Here is a 7,091-nt window from a genome sequence, read left to right on the forward strand (position 1 = left end):
GGGGATAAGGCCGCGCACCTGGGCAGAAGCAGGGAGTTCCCTAAAAGCAACCCCGCACTGTCCCCTTCAGCCATCCGCGCTCCCGCCAACCCTGCTCCCCCCCGCGCCTACCTCTCGCCCGGGCAGCAGCAGCAGCAGGGAACGGAGGCAGAAAGGGGAAAGCGCCAAACAGCCAACGGCTGTCCCGGCGCGGGCCGCGGGGATCGGGGAGGAAGCGGAGAAAGCCCCGCCCCCGGCATCCTCCAGTTAATCACCTGCAGCCCGGCATATTAGAAGCCCAACCCCCTGAAATAAAAAAAAATACTCACCGGCCGGGCTGCCGCATCCTCGCCGCCACCGCGCACTGCATCTACAGTACAAAACGAACGGGACCATGGAGAAAAACCGGGACATAGCCGGGATGTACTGGCAGCCGGGACAGCACAGAAAAAAACGGTACTGTCCCGGCAAAACCGGGACGCCTGGTCACCCTAAGAGAGAGAGACAGAGAGAGAGACAGAGAGAGAGAGACAGAGACAGAGAGACAGACGTCTGCGCTGCTTTTTTAGTACTTTGAGAAGAACCTTAAAGGCAGGCAAAAACATTGGCAGGAGCTAGGAAAAAAACATTTTTGATGTCAGAAAGGCTGTACTGCACTAGTGACTGTCTGCTTCTCCTAGATCTGCACAAATCTGGAGTTTTTTCCACTTTCTTATTTACAGTATCTGGTTGCACCATGGAAGAGGTGAGGTTTGTTTCATAAGAAGTCAAATTTTGGCAGGGTAATATGCTACAGTATTGGCTATGGAAAGTATATTTAAATGAATCCGTCCCACACTTCCTAAAAGGATTTCCATACCAACTTTATAGAGTTGATAATAAACCTAAGGCACCAACCTAATGATGAAATGGTGTCAGTCCCAACAGGACTGTGACAGTAGGGGCAATGTAACTCTTATAATAAAGCTAAAGCCCAGCCATTGCCACATCATCTGGATGGATATACAGCGTATAGTAGAAGAAAGATGATGGCGATCACTGCATGATATAACTCAGCCAGAAGTAGTTAAAATCAGCTTTATTTCAAGATTCTGCACATTACAGAGAGAACATCTGACGCGTTTCGTCCCGACATGGGACTTTATCAAAGAGTAATATTCTCTCAACAGACAGGCATCTTAAGTAGGCATTCCCCTTATTGGTCAGTTAATAATAAGACACAGTTATAGGCAATCAGCTTGATTATGTCTTATCACTGTGTCTTATTATTATCTGACCAATAAGGGGAATGAGTTTGCCTACTTAAGATGCCTGTCTGTTGAGAGAATATTACTCTTTGATAAAGTCCCACGTCGGGACGAAACGCGTCAGAGATGTTCTCTCTGTAATGTGCAGCATCTTGAAATAAAGCTGATTTTAACTACTTCTGGCTGAGTTCTATCATGCAGTGACCGCCATCATCTTTCTTCTACTATTCGCTACAACCTGGCTGGAGCACGCTGGCTATCTTGCTGCATAGGGAGCCGTGTATCCCTCCCAGCTTCTGGTGCCGCCCCCTGGAGCGTGAGTAGCGCCGGAGCGCACAGCTTGCTGAGACCTGTCCAGGAAAGCAGTGAGACGACACCAAACACCTCGTGGAGTGTTCGTGGAGCGGGGACAGGTGTACAGGACGGGCGGTGAGGACATCGGGTCGGGAAAGGGCAGCAGGCTCTAGACTGCCGTGAGTTCATGAGGGAGGCATCCACGGTTGCTTCTCCTCTTGCCTCTATCTATTCCCTGCATACTAGCCCCCCACCCTGGTTCAGTCTGCAATTCACCCTCCTTATTGACTTTATTATTCAGTTGTTTATCCTGCAGCAACATTGCCTATTTTTCTACATATATGAAAGAGGTTGCTTTCACACAAACAGTCATATACACTTTTTAGAGCATAGGACACTTGGGGTTTATTCCTCTTTCCTTTTTCAGGATTACAGCGTAGCCCTGTATATTCATCGTATCATGGCTTACCTGGCCAAGTATGTATGTGTAAAATGATTGAACAGTTTATTATGGATGGAAAAAAATTAGTTTTGGTGTATAACTTTGTATTCTGTGTTCCATGGGCATGCTAGACTGGTAACAAACTTGCTCAGCCTGCACTCACAGGAACACGAATTCAGAGGGACACATGAGGAGGTTGTGGACAATGGAGGGAGGGGATGGGCAGTTCTGAGAGCCACTAGACGGACAAGCAGGACCATTGTCTGCCCAGACAGAGAGGCGCCCACTCGCTCATAAAGAGACAGCGAGCCTACACTTGGAACAGGACGAAGTAGGTGCTGTTCCCATTGGCTGGTTCGTAATTCCCGCCCTCCTTGCCTCAGCATCACACACCCTGACACAATTGGCAAGCACAGACGAGCTTGTGATTGGCCCGCGACCCAGCATCCGTGTGGCGATTGGTCGCTTGGCCGTTCTCAGTCTTTGGCTATGGAGATGGGAACCCTAGAAGAGTGGCAGACTATTTCAGTACTGGGGTGGTTACTGACTGTGTCGTATGGACTTTCCGAGTGTGTGCCGGAGCAACCCGAAAGCGAGGCTGTGTGCTCCTCTACCGTAGGATATTCAAAAGTGCTGCTTGGCGAGTTGCATCCAGCACTACCTACTGATTGAGCCGTCATGGGCAGTGGTGAATTTCCCATTATGACTGATAGGCCTGGGTCTAAAGCCGCGCGTATAGTGCCTGCGACCGGCGACAGGACAGGTGACATCCCCCGTAGCCGCTAGCGAAAGTTATAATTTCGCTTTGCGGCGGCGGCGTGGGCTTCCGGGCATTTGATTTGTTCATGAGCTGTCACATGAGGCGACAGCCCTTGAAAAATAAAATATTTCCGGCTTCCAAAGTCCGCGACGTTGCTCCGTCGCATCGCCACCATCGCGCTTACTATAAGCGCACGCAGCGGCGGCAATGTATTTGTTTATGGCCGGCGTCGCCTGTCGCGGGCACTATACGCACGGCCTAAGGCGTCAACATTTTGGGACAGCAAAATTTGGCATACAGAGGCCCCACGATGCTCTCCCCCAGCAATCAATGGGGAGTCCCGCCCTGCTCCTCCAACAGCATCGTGGCATCAAATGACTTTGTGACATCACATGGCAAAACATTGCTATGACTATGTGATATCACAGATCGCATTTTAATGGAAACTCATCATCGCATGACATGCGGCATCATGTGACGCTGCAGCACTGCAGAAGGAGGAGGGTGGCGCTGCAGGAGGATACGGCCCGGGGTAAGTGCCGATGGGTGGTACAACTTTAAATCCGCCACTACTCACAGGAGTGGAAGTGGCACCAGGAAAGTCATTGCGGTGATACCGGGCACCTAAACAGTCTAGGATTCCCCTTTGTATAGGCCAAGGATTGTGAATATAGCTTGGTTGTGATAGTGTAGTGTTGCTGGCTCCGGTCAGAATAAATATACATTTATTTGATCTCTGTGTCCTTTCTGGTGTTTTATCCCTATGATAAGTCTTGGCCTCCCATAACAGGGACTAGAACCCACAACCACTTTTCTAGGTCACAACTCTATCACAACTCTAGCAGTTGGAGCTAAACCAGCTGGTATCACTGTCACATCCTACTTTTGAGCTGCTCGCTGCTCATGCATGTACCTAATCTAACTATTAGTGTTTCCCAGGTGTGCGCCACAAGGAAGATTAAACTGTCAACCAAGAAGTGGAAGTAGTCTGCTTTTAAAGGAACAAAAGGGATATGTGTGTAAGAGACACACAAAAAGATCCCCACTAGGGCGCACCGCAGACCTGAGTGGTATTAGATCCTGGTCTATAGATGCGCTAAACATACAACATGTATACTTTATTAATAATTAAAATTTTACCTTAAAAAACCCGGAAGCTACTAATATTGCTAAGGTGTCAGGCCTCTCAATAAATCAGAAGGTATATCTTCTTGTATGCCACTATCTCTGATATTCCTCTTGAAAAGTCCCTTTGGATGAGGTATTAATATACCTTTATATATACCATATTATGTAAAGCGGAAAATAAATCAGTAATGCTGGCTAGGTATACACAAATAAGTTGCTCAATGTTGGTGAATGGATAGTGATAACTTATTGGAAGCTTGTCCCATAATTATTGGTATAGGGATGCACCTATTCTATGGGTATAGGAGTCTTAGAAATACTCTTGACATGTGCTGTGTAGATATAATGCTAGTGTTTAGACAGCCATACCATTTCAACACATACATTGGTAAGTATGCGCATAGAGAATCACGCTATATCTATCAGACTCCACGTGATGGTAGTTGTGTAACTCCTGGCTGCTATTCCTGATGTTAATACTCTGAAGTATATCTACAGCTGCTGCTCCCAGACACATCCCATTGTGTATTGCAATTAGCAGGTACGTGATGTGGCATGAGAAGTTTATTATCACTCACAGTGGTGCCACTATGTAATCACGTAGTTGGAGATCTTGTCCTGCAATAGTGCTAGATAGAGCTACACCTAATATTGTGTGCTCTTGTGGTATAATTACTGCAGCTTAGACACACAATATGTGTTCGTGTCTATGCTGTAGTGATGGATCAAGCAGTGTGGTCAATAGTTTATATTATTATCATATCCTATATTCGATCGTGCATCCGTCAGTGCAGTGGAGTGTGACCGTGGTCACGTGTTGATGATGCTCGCGAGACAGCAGCATTAGTACAAAAATCAATACTGTTGCGTGGACACAGTGAGTATCTTCCTGCAGGTATGTATTGCTAATGTATTGCAATGGTATACTAGCACTGATTTATGCCAACATGTAGCGATAGCCGTCAATAACAGCAGTGCAGCTTAATCATCTATTGGAGACCGCACGCCAACTACCAGCCATATGAACGTCAGGATTTTGAGAACTTTGAGAAATTTGAGAATATCCTGCAAAAAAACATAGATAAACATGTAAAGGATATAAAAGAAAGGAAACGTACAAAGTTTATCCGGGACACCGCTGATTATGAAAGTGGCAGGATATACAAACACCATTTTAAAGTCTCTAAACCCAAGGCCCAGGAGCTCAGTGAGTCATCAACCGAATGGGAAATCTCAGAAACAGACGAGAACCCCAGCTACCAACACGAGTTCAAAAATAAAATTAGCACTAGATCAAAAACAAAAAAGAGCACGAACAAGTCACCCAATGAACCGCAGTGCCATTTTTTAGATCAGGCACAGGACGAAATAGACTACGGCCCTACAAAACACGTAGAGGAGGCACTGTGGAGAGGAAGAGGAGGCTGGTCACATTACAGGAGGTCCAGGAGAAGGAGATAAGATACGTGACAAAGACTAAGGAACAAAACAGAGTCATTAATCTGTCAAAACTCAAACTTACCAAATATCAACTTGAGGTGCTTAGAAAAGGCCTTTCCTTTGTCCCTAAGGGTACCTTCGATTTATTCGAAACCATTAAAGACATCAACTTGTTCGCTAGAAAGTTGCTACTGCACAAACACTTTAAACGCAGAGAACGACAAAGACTCACGGGTCTACACGAAGAACTGACGTCCACACAAGATCAGGAACATCTGGACAACCTGGTAGACCTATTGGAAGATGCTGAAAAAAATCCAGGGGATGGCCCACATACTACATTAAGGCCACAAAGTCGTTTTACTCCGCACCAAGAGTCATGTTCGTATGTAGCAACTTTTGTCAAATTAGTAACACAAGATCTGGAGGAACTCAACATCACAAAGGGCAAAAGCAACCTAACATCAAAAGAACAAAAGGCACTAAAGGAACTTAAAAACCATGAGAATATCACCATCAAACCAGCGGACAAAGGTGGGAACCTTGTACTTTTGGATACAGAACAATATGTGGCAGAAAATCTAAGACTCTTAGGAGACAAGCGATGCTATAAAGTTCTTGACCGGGATCCGACAGAGATCTTCAAAAAGAAACTGGAAACTATTCTGACAAATGGTCTGGAGAATAAGGTCATCTCAAAACAAGAACGGGACTTTATGATGCAGAGTAATCCAGTGATAGCCACTTTCTATAGCATCCCAAAAGTACACAAAAACATCACGAAACCACCAGGCCGCCCCATAGTGTCGGGAATTGGGTCTTTGACGGAAAATTCGAGCAAATATATTGACAAGGTCCTAAGAAACTTTGTAACCAGCCTTCCATCGTATGTTCAAGACACTAAGGATGTACTTAAACGTCATGAGGGCATACAGGTAGACAAAGAAACTCTTCTAGTAAGCTTCGATGTTGAATCACTCTACATGAGTATTTAACACGAGATTGGCTTATGGGCCGTAAAACATTTTTTGTCAACAAGAAGTTTGCTCTACACAAATCATAATGACTTTGTATTATCTCTCCTTCAATTCATCCTGGAACACAATTACTTCCTGTTTAACTGCAAGTACTATTTACAAATTCAGGGGACAGCCATGGGTACAACATGTGCACCTACATACGCTAACCTCTACCTAGGATGGTGGGAAGAGGTAAGCGTATTCTCAGAAGCCATGGAACAGTACACAAACCATATTGACATCTGGCTTCGGTATATAGATGACATCCTGCTACTCTGGAAGGGAAGTAAACAGGAATTGGATACCTTTTTAGGTCTTCTAAACTCTAACCACCATAACCTAAAACTAACCTCAGAAGTCAGCAGTTCAAGCATTTCGTTCTTGGACCTCACCATCAGCAAAACCGAAGACGGTCATCTGTCTACCTGTAATTTTAAAAAGGCAACCTCAACAAACAGTTACCTTATGGCCGACAGCCACCACCCAAAATCCCTGGTTCGTGGCATTCCGACAGGGCAATATTTACGTATTCGAAGAAATTGCTCGAATATAGAAACATTCAAAGCGCAAGCCAAAGAAATGAAAAATAATTTTCTGGCTCGCGGATATTCAAACAACCAATTAAAAAAGGCCTATCACAGAGCCCTGAATACACCGAGAGAAAACCTTCTCCTGGACAAAGAGAAAGTCGAAAACATCAAAGAATTACGCTGCATCAGTACTTACAACGGCCAATGGTCTGATATCAATAGAATATTGCAGAAACTTTGGTCTATACTCAC

The sequence above is a fragment of the Ascaphus truei genome, unplaced genomic scaffold (genome assembly GCF_040206685.1).
Source record: "Ascaphus truei isolate aAscTru1 unplaced genomic scaffold, aAscTru1.hap1 HAP1_SCAFFOLD_359, whole genome shotgun sequence".
Classification (NCBI taxonomy): domain Eukaryota; kingdom Metazoa; phylum Chordata; class Amphibia; order Anura; family Ascaphidae; genus Ascaphus; species Ascaphus truei.